Source organism: Somniosus microcephalus, chromosome 1, assembly GCF_052327205.1.
Source record: "Somniosus microcephalus isolate GS21.2 chromosome 1, FLI_Smic_1.0, whole genome shotgun sequence".
Classification (NCBI taxonomy): domain Eukaryota; kingdom Metazoa; phylum Chordata; class Chondrichthyes; order Squaliformes; family Somniosidae; genus Somniosus; species Somniosus microcephalus.
This window is the reverse complement of record NC_140987.1, coordinates 111491382-111503581: the sequence shown is the minus strand read 5'-3', so window position 1 is coordinate 111503581 and position 12200 is coordinate 111491382.

Here is a 12200-nt window from a genome sequence, read left to right as displayed (position 1 = left end):
TTTCGTCCCCAAGGCGGCCCGGTTAATGCAACCTCTGTACGAAGCACTAAAAGGAAAGTCGGGCAAGGATGTTCTCACTTGGACACCGCAAATGGACCATGCGTTCCGCGATACCAAGGCGGCGTTGGTGGATGCAACTATGCTAGCACACCCACTCCCGGGCGCGACTGTTGCCCTCACTACGGATACCTCCAACTACGCCATCGGAGCAGTTCAAGAGCAGTGGGTCGACGGGGGTTGGCAGCTGTTAGCCTTTTTCAGCCGCCAACTGTGCAAGAACAAGCGAAAGTATAGCACTTTTGACAGAGAGTTGCTAGCCCTGTTTTTGGCCATCCGGCATTTCCGTTTCCTCCTAGAAGGCCGTCCGTTCACTGCATTCGTGGACCACAAGCCGCTCACCTTCGCCATGGCCAAAACGGCGGAACCTTGGTCAGCTCGGCAGCAACGCCACCTCACGTTTATATCCGAATTCACAACGGATTTGCGGCACGTGTCAAGCAAGGATAATCTCGTGGCAGATTGCCTTTCCCTGGTTCCAGTCCAGGCAGTCCACCTGGGCATCGATTTCGTCGGACTGGCAGAGGATCAACTGGCAGACCCAGAGGTACAAGCATTTAGGACCACGCCTTCCAGTTGGCAGGTTGCAGACGTGCTGTTTCAAGCGGCAGGAACCACGCTTTTGTGCGACACATCCATGGTAGCGCCCCGGCCCATTGTGCCGGTCGAATGCCGCAAGAAAGTATTCCAGGCAATCCACGGGTTATCTCACCCGGGGATGCAGGCTTCTCAATGGCTACTGTCCCGCAAATTCGTTTGGAAAGGCATGCATTTGGACGTCCGGGACTAGACAAACAATTGCGTCGATTGTCAAAAATCCAAAGTCCACCGTCACGTCAAGGCTCCGGTGGCCAACTTCCCGGTGCCTGAGTGCCATTTCGACCACGTTCACATGGATTTAGTAGGTCCTCTTCCCAGGTCACGTGGATTCACACACCTCCTGACGGTGGTAGACCGGACCACCAGGTGGCCAGAGGCGATTCCCTTGGCCGCTACCACCGCAGCAGACGTCGCCAGGGCATTTCTTTCGTCGTGGGTGGCTCGGTTCGGGGTGCCATCGGACATCTCCTCGGACCGCGGTCCGCAATTCACATCAGAGCTGTGGAACGCAGTGGCACAAGGCCTGGGTACCAAGCTGCACCGTACCACCGCGTACCATCCACAGGCGAATGGTCTGTGCGAAAGGTTCCATCGGTCTCTCAAAGTGTTCCTCCGTGCCAGCTTGAGGGGACCCAACTGGGTGGACAGGCTCCCATGGGTGATGCTGGGCCTCCGGACAGCCCCAAAGGAGGATCTTCAGTCTTCATCGGCTGAGCTGGTTTATGGCCAGACACTCAGAGTGCCAGGTGACTTTCTCCCTCCACACACCGAACCATGGTCTGCAGCTCAACAGCTCCTGCTACATCAGGAGGCGGCTCAGAATTTCCTGCCCATCCCAACCTCGCAGCATGACCTGCAGAGGCCTCACGTCCCAACAGAGCTCATGAGTTCGGACTATGTCTTTATTCGACAGGACGGTCACAGAGACCCACTCAAGCCGCCGTATACCGGACCTTTTCGTGTCATCTCATCAGGGGAAACGTTTTTCACAGTCGAAGTTGGTGGAAAGTCCGATACCATCTCTATCGACCGGCTCAAACCAGCCCACCTGGATCGGAGTGAGCCTGTCATGGCTGCCCAACCGCCTCGCCACGGCCGACCGCCGTTGGCCGCCAGACCAGCCGTGCACCAGCCCACCGTCGAACAGCCCGATTCGCCCTCAGACGCGCCTGCACTTCTGACTACCGTTTCTGCCTCGCCCGAGACGCCGCTTCTGCCGCAATCCGGCACTGGTTCTTCTACTAATGCCCCATTTCCACTGCCTGAGTTTCGTCGCCGTTCGGCCAGGATCATTAAACCTCCTACTCGGTTGACAATGTCCGTTAAAGTGGATTCTGGGGGGGCGCCTGTGGCGGAGCCACCAAGGGTCTCAGAACAATTAGTAATAATCCCTTTAACTACAGTGTAGTGCAGCCGCGCACTGCACCTTTAAACTGCCTGTTAACTGTACTGTATTGTGTTTTCCTGCACTCCACGTGATGACGTCATGACGCCGATCACATGACCACCAGTGGCGCGAAGAACGCGATGACGTCATGACGTCCGCTTCCAGAATCTTCCAGTAGTCGTCGAGTGCCCAGCAAGCTGATTGGACCTGTGTGCTGTTTCTCCTGTAGTTTCCCTGTTAACTTCGTTGTTCATTAAAACCTGTCGATTTGATTCATCGTGTCACATACCTTATTCAGATAGGAACCTCCGTTCCTACTGAAGTAAGATTTAAAAATGAGCGTAACAGGGCACGTTTAGTAGAACGCAATTGTGCAGCAAAATGTTTAAAGATGAAATGTACTAATTATTCGTATGTTTAATTGCAGAAATGACCATACCAGTTTAGAGAGATGAAACTTACAAAAAGAGACACTGACATAACCCTTTTCTGGAAAAACGAAACTTAGTAGTGGTCAAGAGAGAGAGGGTCTCGTTTCTCAGAAATCACATGACCTGCTGACTCATTTCCAAGAAATCAGAGGGGCCACAGGCCCATACAGTGAAAAGTGAAACTTATGTTATTGGTTACCTTGTAGAAGTTAGGCACACCTAGTTAGTGATTAATGTATAGACTTTTAAATCGATTGGACCTCTGGAGTAGGAGATCTCGGAATATGTGTATAACTGTGTAAACCTCAAGAGATTCGGTGGAGTTGGAGCCTTGTGTTGGGACGCAAGAGCCATAGCTCCCCAGGCCTGAATAAACCGTTTTTACTTCAATTATTGGGTCTGTCTTTCTTACAACAAGCCAGTGTAGTCGACTTTGTATATCACTTAGTCCACACTTTGGGGGCTTACATCAATTGGCGACGAGGATGGGATATGCGTTCTGAACCAGACTCTCGGACAGCGTTAACCTAAGACGGGTGAGTATGTTTTAATTACCACCTGTAAAATTAGGGGTTAATCGCTGGCGAGACGTTGAGTCAGAATCGATGTATAAAAGAACTATAAAAAGAAAGACACCTTTAATTGAAGGCGGTTAAAAAGTAAACTGCAGTGGGGTAGGGGCAGGTAGTTCCCTACCAACCTTTGGGGCAGGTAGTTCCCTAAGGACCGTGAGGCGGGAAAACCTCGGTAGGGGCAGGTAGTTCCCTACCAACCTTTGGGGCAGGTAGTTCCCTAAGGACCGTGAGGCGGGAAAACCTCAGTAGGGGCAGGTAGTTCCCTACCAACCTTTGGGGCAGGTAGTTCCCTAAGGACCATGAGGTGGTGATACCTCAGTTAGGGGCAGGTAGTTCCCTAAAATCCGTGAGACGGCGAAATCTCAACAATTGAATGAATGGGTGCACCGTGGTGAGTGAATGAGATAAAACCCTACGGTCATAAAGAGGTTAGAACGGACAAGGGTGAGGTCTGTCCCCAGCACCTAGCCTGAGCCTGAATTAAGAGGACAGTAGTCCCACATGACGGCCAGGATCAAGTAGGACGCCGGGAGCTACAGACCCCACAGTACCGAAACCTCGGGACTAAAGGGTTGGTGTGTGTCTAACGAAACGAAGTGACTAACAGAAAGCAAGAAACTAACTAAGGTGACGCTATAGGGGCGAACAACATAGCGTACAAACCTAATTCACCAATACCGTGAATTAAGCATTAAACAAAGCAGTTAGTTATGACTAAGAGGGTGGAAGAAGAATCCTCAAGGGACCTGGATTCTATAACCCGACTCCTGGAAAATAAAAAGAAACAGTGCAGAGAGCCAAAGGCTTGGTGGGGAGGAGCTAAAGATAAAGAGGCAACAGATAATGTAAGGAATTGAAACAGAAGGGAGAGATAAAGAAGGAAAAAGATCTAATTTGCAGGCGAACCAATTTGAAACCCCAGCAAAAAAAAAACAAACAAACAGGGATTTGGAAACTAGGGAAAGCTGTTGAGTCACAGATTTAAAAAGGAAGGAAAAGATAAACTTAAAGCTTTACCAACATGGAAGTTATTAGCATCTGTACCAAGACAAGTAAAACACGAGATTTGCTGAGTGAAAGGAACCTTAGACATATGCTGAAATTACAGTTTGTATAAAAATGTGTGAGTGTGGATGTTTTCCTGATTAGGGATGTTTAAGAGGATTCAATATTCCTTTGTCTGAAAATCTGTCCGTTAAGAAAAAGAACTGTCTGCTGTGTGTTGTAGCTCCACCCACTTCTCTGTGTTAAAGTAAAAGCATTTAACCCCTTTGTCTTGTCGGGGATTTTGGAAGTTTAAGAATGTGCAAATAAGATTGTGCCCTCAGAATGAAAAAAACCTATTACAATTTAAGTTAAGCTGGAGTGTAAAAACTGAGAAGAGCAACAAAAAGTTTGTTTAATGAAAGATTAAGTTTCAGTCTAAGATCTAACCTTGAAGTTATGAGGTAAATTAACCTATTAAAACCAGACTTTCATTGTGGCCACAGTGAAATTCTGGTTGATGTAAATTGGTGTAGTCCGAATTGAATAAGATAACTCCACTCCGCAAGAATATCTGATAGCGGCAGGTCCCTTTACAATATTTAATTGACTATGGTACTGGAAGCCTTATAGAAGGCGGGACTAGAGTTAAACCTTAGAGAGGTATAGGTAGGGAAGGATGAAGTAGTCTACCTAGGATACATAGTGACACAAGGGAAGAGACAAATGCCCAAAAACAGATGGGAGGGGCATTAGGACTGGCTGCGTGCTTTGATTGCTCGCAAGCTTCTAGGGATGGCAGCAGGAAGGGACCGCGCCAGAGAGGGGAGGGGGATCCGAGGATGTTTGTTGATGCATTGGTAGGGGGCCGACAGGGCAAAATGTTAATAGACACAGGAGCCACAATCTCATTGACAGACTTACCCTTGCCCCGAACGAAACTTTCAGTTAGTATAGCAGGAATCGGTGGACGAAGAATCAGGGCTTATAAGAGTGAAACAGTCTTACTAGAAATTGGATGTATAATAATACCTACACAGTTGTGGGTATGCGAGAACACCGAAGGAACAATCCTAGGGATAGATATACTGCGAGAAGTAGGAGCTTTAGTCGACCCTAAAGCGAATGAAGTGTACTGGCCCCCAGATTATAAGTCAAACAAACAGGCAGGCCCGGGAAACAAAGTAGAAATGGCCCAGCCTATACAGGATTTGATCAAAGGGGGGTAGCCAAAGGAAAATGTGTAAACCTATATAGACAGTCGGAATGCCTTTGGGGTGGTGTCTGATTACATGATAGCGGGAGTAGGCAGGGATATATGACACCAGGAGAAGACCCGTAAGAGACAAGAATATAACCAAGGAATTAGTAGGAACCTCTCTCTCCTACCCAAAGAGTGCATAATAATAAATTAAAGCACACAAGAGGATGGGCAGCTAAACGAGCAATTGAGAGAGGGAATCTGACCAATGAAGCCCAAATGTTAATGTTGAATCAAAGTGTGAAACCACAACTGTCTTTCAGTCAGGGATGTTTTTTGGGTTGCGTGAAGTGATGCAATAATGTTTAGCTCCACCTTCAAAAGCCTGCGAAGGAGTTAACCCTTTCCACTGACAGCTGTTTGAGTTCACCAAGTAACAACTTCAGTATTACTGAACAGAATTTAAAGATATTGGACATTATTAAATGTAAATTTCTTAATGTTGAGTTAATATTTCCCCACAGTGATAGAAGGAAAATTAGGATTTGATAAATGGAAGTTATCTTATAAACTAATTGCAGCACCGTCTCAAACGGCCGGGAGACTGCTGGGGAGGCTGTCCGGTTACCCAAAGATAAATCTGGACAGATAGTTAGAGACATGAGGCCAAAGACCAACAGATTATACGGGATCGAGAACAGGGTACACGGGACGACCAGAAGGAGGTCTTAGCAATAGATAGCAAAGTGATAGCAGAAATAATACCAGCCAAACCAGGGCTAGCACCCAGATGGTCAGGACCTTATGAAGTATTAATGAATAATGACACATGTGCTCATGTAGATGGGTCTGGAACGGGTAAAGGAAGGTGGAAACACTGGACTCAGTTAAAAATATATAAGAAAGACAATGAGTAAACCAGAGATGGTGCCCTTTTTGACAGAGTGAGGAGTATACTAGAAGATATAAAGAATGGGAAGGGGGAGTTACTACATATATCAATGATAGGGCTGTGTATGGTGATAATATTATATATGCCATAGTTTGCATCTTCAGGTATGTCTGGGGACAGAGCCACAGAACAAGAAATGAACCAGATGTACAGCATTTTGAACTGATAAAATGGATAAGAGCAGAATAATTCTAACTGGCTGGTGACGACCAGCCCCTTTTTGTAATTACAGGAACATTGGACGTCCGGAACGAGATGGAGCGTCCTCGCCTTGATTCTAGGGATGAACATAAGTATTGCCATTATCAAGGGGGATTAGTAATAAGGAGAACACAGGGTGAGGTGTATTTTAGTGTAGCACATAGAGTTACTAAGCTTGCCATTAATATGAGTACTTTTGAGATACAAAACAAACCTGGAACTCCCTGTGGGTAAAACAATTAGAAGATCCACAGAAAAAAATCTATCTTACAAAGATGTAAGAAATGGGGAGTATTGGAAACGACCGGAGCAGGGTATGCGGCCGGGTTAGCAACAGTTAATAGCTTGGACATAGAAGGAGTAAACGAAGGAGTAGAAGAATTACAAGCAAAAATAGAGAAGTTACTAAAACAAGCTACTGGAAATAGCCAGCAATTGACACTGGCAGGGAAACCAAACAATAATGCAATTGTTGGGGGTGGAAGAGATAGTAGCCCCCCATGCAGAAACAATCAATACAATTATTGATAGACTTAATAATGCTTCTCGCCAAACTGATAAGGAACTAATATGTGCCACGTAGGGCTCATGGATATTGTCGAATGCTCAGCATAACATGAGGCAAATAAATAATGGACAGATCCCTGATTGGATTACTAATAAGGATCTGGAACCTAGGATTGACACAAATAAAAGCCTATGTAAGGAATGTAAAATGGGACAAGTATACCGGGCAGGCGATTGTCTGACCCCATGGACTAAGATGATTGGCTTTGTACTGGCCATCCCACAATTCCCAGAAGGGGGACAACCCCGATACGATGTGATTAATATAGGAGAAGTACAAAGGGAAAGTGGGTTAAATATCATGATGTCCCTACCAAGGCGCTTTGGGAAAGGGATGAAGATAATAAACAGAAGAATGAAACCTAAAGGGGGGTGGTAGTGGACGGGTGCCACCACAAGGGAAGGACATGGGTGTGCACACACCCCCCCACCGAGGGAGACACATCCGAGTGCGGATTTGCGTAAATTACCAATTGCACCCTCGAGGTTCACCCAAGGGGATACACCGGACCTGGGTAGCATCAAGGAACAATGGGACCTGTTGTGTCACCACAATTGAACAGAAATATGAATATCAAGATATGGCTTATACCATTCCCCAACCAAACCGTTGTATTGGTCTAAAGATACCTATACAGATAGGAAAACCTGGTCATTTGATAATATGAGACTTACTAAAAAGGGTTGAAACTTATGTCATACCAGAGCCCAAGGCAATTCCTAAGTTAGAGGAAGCTTGCCAGAAGTTACGGCAGGAAACAAAGGAAATTTTAAAGTACTATCATAAAATAGAAGAAGGCTTAAAGAAACAACAAAAAGACATTAGTACAACATTAGAGGAAACTCACCCACTTCCTCATATTTTGATAATTGGGGATCAGGATGGTCGGGGACTTTGGGCGCCTCGGTGGTACAAGGCATAATGATATTCCTCTTGATTGTTATTCTGATATATTGTATATTTTTATTTCTCCAGTGCCTTTGTGCCAGAATGAGTAAGGCCGAAATTGGTGCGGTGAAGGAAGTAGAGCCTGAGGAGGGGCAGGTAGCGATGTTAAGAATGGACAACTCCCCCGCCTCTCCAAGGCAAATGGTGTAAGACGCGATGGGAAGCCCTGAAATTATATGGGATTAATTGGGCATGGTAATGAAAGACCGGGCCGGCCAACCGTAAGATGGAGGTGGCAGAAGGAGGGTGGCAGAAGGAGGGTGGTGAATGAGGATTGGTGTGTGATGACAGTCTCGAATTGGCACGTCACACACCCCACGTGGGAATGAGGGACAGGCTTGAGCAGAAAAGCCTCAACCATTAGTGCAGGGTCTAAGGGGCCCCGGGAATGGTTACACCGGAAGGAGTGCATAAAGGAAAGCCCACCCTAAAGGAAAGACCACCGTAAAGGAAAGACCACCGTAAAGGAAAGATCACCATACCACAGGGGGGGAAGTCGGCCTCCAAATTAATAAGACATATACATGTATAACCTAGACTGGTAGAAGGCCAGGGAGTGCACGCTTTGGCAGACACCAGGCAGTGGAAATACATGTTGACCTGTTTTGGAACAATTGTCCAAAAGGTCAAAAGGAGGGACTGAAGTAAGATTTAAAAATGAGCGTAACAGGGCACGTTTAGTAGAACGCAATTGTGCAGCAAAATGTTTAAAGATGAAATGTACTAATTATTCGTATGTTTAATTGCAGAAATGACCATACCAGTTTAGAGAGATGAAACTTACAAAAAGAGACACTGACATAACCCTTTTCTGGAAAAACGAAACTTAGTAGTGGTCAAGAGAGAGAGGGTCTCGTTTCTCAGAAATCACATGACCTGATGACTCATTTCCAAGAAATCAGAGGGGCCACAGGCCCATACAGTGAAAAGTGAAACTTATGTTATTGGTTACCTTGTAGAAGTTAGGCACACCTAGTTAGTGATTAATGTATAGACTTTTAAATCGATTGGACCTCTGGAGTAGGAGGTCTCGGAATATGTGTATAACTGTGTAAACCTCAAGAGATTCGGTGGAGTTGGAGCCTTGTGTTGGGACGCAAGAGCCATAGCTCCCCAGGCCTGAATAAACCGTTTTTACTTCAATTATTGGGTCTGTCTTTCTTACAACAAGCCAGTGTAGTCGACTTTGTATATCACTTAGTCCACACTTTGGGGGCTTACATCACCTACAGTATTTTACTTTAATTTCTGTGTCATGCATGCATTTTCTTTAATCCCATTCCCTCTCCTTATATAAGTCCAATTTCCTTCTGTATTTCTTATCTGCAGTTGTACTTCCTTCAGGCAAGTGCTATATAATAAAACATTTAAGTTTAGGAGGTCAGATCATCCACTTAATATTTTCCTGTGCTTAGCATATATTGCATTCCTTTTAAAACAACTTCTGTTCTGAATATCGAAATTCTACTCCCAAAAAATGTAGCCACAGGCATTGTCTCTTCCAATGGTCTAAAAAAAGGAGTGTTTCAAATGATCTAAATCAAAGTGAACCAACATTCTGCTTCACTGGCCTTAGACATTTCAGAAAGCATATGCACTTAAAAATATGTTTGGTCAAGGCCATATCAATGTGGGGGATTGTGCAAATTTCACAACTATCTTTGGGAAGCTGTCAAAATATCAACACTGCATTGTAAATTCATATTTAAAGAAAAGCTGGGGAACTTATTTTTGTAAAGTAGAATTTGTTAATTGAGTGCATTTGCTTTTAACCTTTAAAGACAAGTAAACCAATGACCAGGATGCTCTTCTAAATGTTCATTATCCATATATAGGAGGCAGCTAATGCAGATCCTGGCGCAGAAAGTGTTGCACATGCTTGTAGGGCAAGAGGCTGACCTCTCACAAGAATGTGAAGCCAGCTCATTGAAATAAATATTCAAGAGCTGCTGGCTGCCATTAAAGGGGTGCTTTTGCTAGGTGTCAAAAATGACTATGGCAGAACAATCCAATTCAACAATCGGGTGTTAGAGATCCTACTGCAGGAGGTGCTGGAGGAAAGGGTAGCCCAAATTGGAGGAGAGGACCACTCTGCAATGAGATAGCCAGAGTTGTGTGGACGAATGGAGCTGACGGAGCACATCGTTGCAGTCTCAGGAGCAGCTGAGGAAGGAATCTTCTGGACTAGGCAAGGTTGTTAACGTAAGTGTATAACATGTGGCAACATGTTAATACATTGCGAAGCAGCTTTATTGCTCTTCACTGTAAGCTGTGTCCACCATCTTAAAAGGAGAATGCAGTGCCCTTTGCCAAGTGGTCAACTTTCTAAGTGCACATGAATGCTTTTGTTCTTCTATAGTACAGTTTAAAGTTGCCATATCAATGTGTTGAACCTGTAGCCCATTAAATGTGGTAAACAACAAGAACCAAGTACACTGCCAAAACACAATACCTGAATACTGCATGTTGATGCATCCAGAAGGTAGCTCGTGGCCTGAACACTTGGTTGGTACACATCTTCTCTCATGTCCTTCTTTCCAACATATATCCCAATACTATTTGCAGAAGGCTTAAGATAACAAAAGTCATTACATGCAGACAAGAGCAGAGTACCAGCCATCCCAATCAAATGATTCCACATTTTTACCCAAGCATACAAGCTCAAGTCCACTGGAGGAACAATTGAAAGAAGTACATGTTAAGGAAGTAGAATACACGCATCCTACAATTTCACTAAGGAGGAGCACTGGGACAATATAAACAGAACACACCTGTATCATACACTAACGGTTAATAAAGAGGGGTTTGACTCAACGTCTGATGTGGCCTGCCAGTTGTTTTGGTATGAAGGGCATGAAGGTAGCTGTGGAGAAATGATGTTGCATTTCTGGGGCTATATGTGAAGCTTGGCTTGGTGGAGAGTAGTGTCTTGGGCACAACTTGGGGGTGAAATTTGATAAGGCCTGAAATGGGCGCTGGCAGTCCGCAGCTCTGTAAGCTGAACTGCCTTCTGCAAAAAAAATTAAGAATCCTTCAGAACGAGGCAGTCTGTAGCTCTCAAAGCTGAACTGCCTTCTGCACGTAAAAAATACTAAAGGTGCTTCACCACTAACACAAATGGCTCAACAGGCCAGGGAAAGGGCACCCAGGGTCTCGGATGCAGCACTCGCACTTTGTGCAGAGGCTGAATACTGGAAGAGAGGTCCTCTATCCACAGGGGTCCAGGAGGCCCTCCAGAAAGCAGGATGTGGGACCAGATCGTTGAAGATGTCACTACCAGCAGTGTTGCCCCCAGGACTTGGCTCCAGTGCCCAAAGAAGTTTCATGACCTGAGATGAGTGGTCAAGGGCAGTGACTGCATCTTCAAAAGCCATCTCCTAACAACTGCACCATTAGCCTCACACACTGCTCAATGCACGACCGCCCCTCATCACTCACCTACCAACAATCTCTACCAAACATGAGGCAAACCTCACATTCTCAGCTTCACCTCACCCCCTTGGGGGGAAAATGGTACTGGCCATTCTTGGCAGGGGCATGGCTGAGTCTTTGGCCAGCAGCAGGGCTGAAAGAATACAAGATGCCGATATCCTCATATGTTATCCTCCTTCTTACATCGCAATTCCTCCTCATCCCACAATCTCTTCTGATGTACAAGCAGCATATCATGCAAGCATGCTCCTCTTGCTTTACCCCCTCCCCTCACTACAACCCTACACTTAGAGTAAAAGTGTCATAATGGCACAGAAGGAGGCCATTCGGCCCATCGAGTCCGTGCCGGCTCTCTGTAGAGCAATCCAGTAAATCCCATTCCCCCGCTCTATCCCCATAGCCCTGCAAGTTTATTTCCCTTCCTCATTTGTGCCTTCCTCATTTCAGATACCCAAGAAATCTAGCCTGTTCAGCCAGTGGTTGACCAAGAAGAGGGAGAGGAGAGTGAAGAAGAATAAGAAAAAACACCGCGCCCAGGCTGATCGCAGGCACACTGAGCTCATGGCTGCAGTGGCAAGGATGCCGGACTCCATAGATGCACTGGCAAGGAGTGTTCAGGAATTCGGGGCAGCACAGGCCAGGAGTCTGCAGGACTTCGCGGCACCACAGGCGGTGCACAACTATCATAAGGCGCTAAGCCGGTGAGCCGAGGCACTACCACCGAGGGCGGGCGCAGCGCAGGTGCGGCGAGTTGCTGCTTGAAGGCAGACACGCTGGCGTCGGTCAGCTCTTAAAGGGGGAGACTCGATTTGTTTTGCTGCCACGCCCTGCACACTGCAGCCCTGAATCAAGGCCTGAACATAG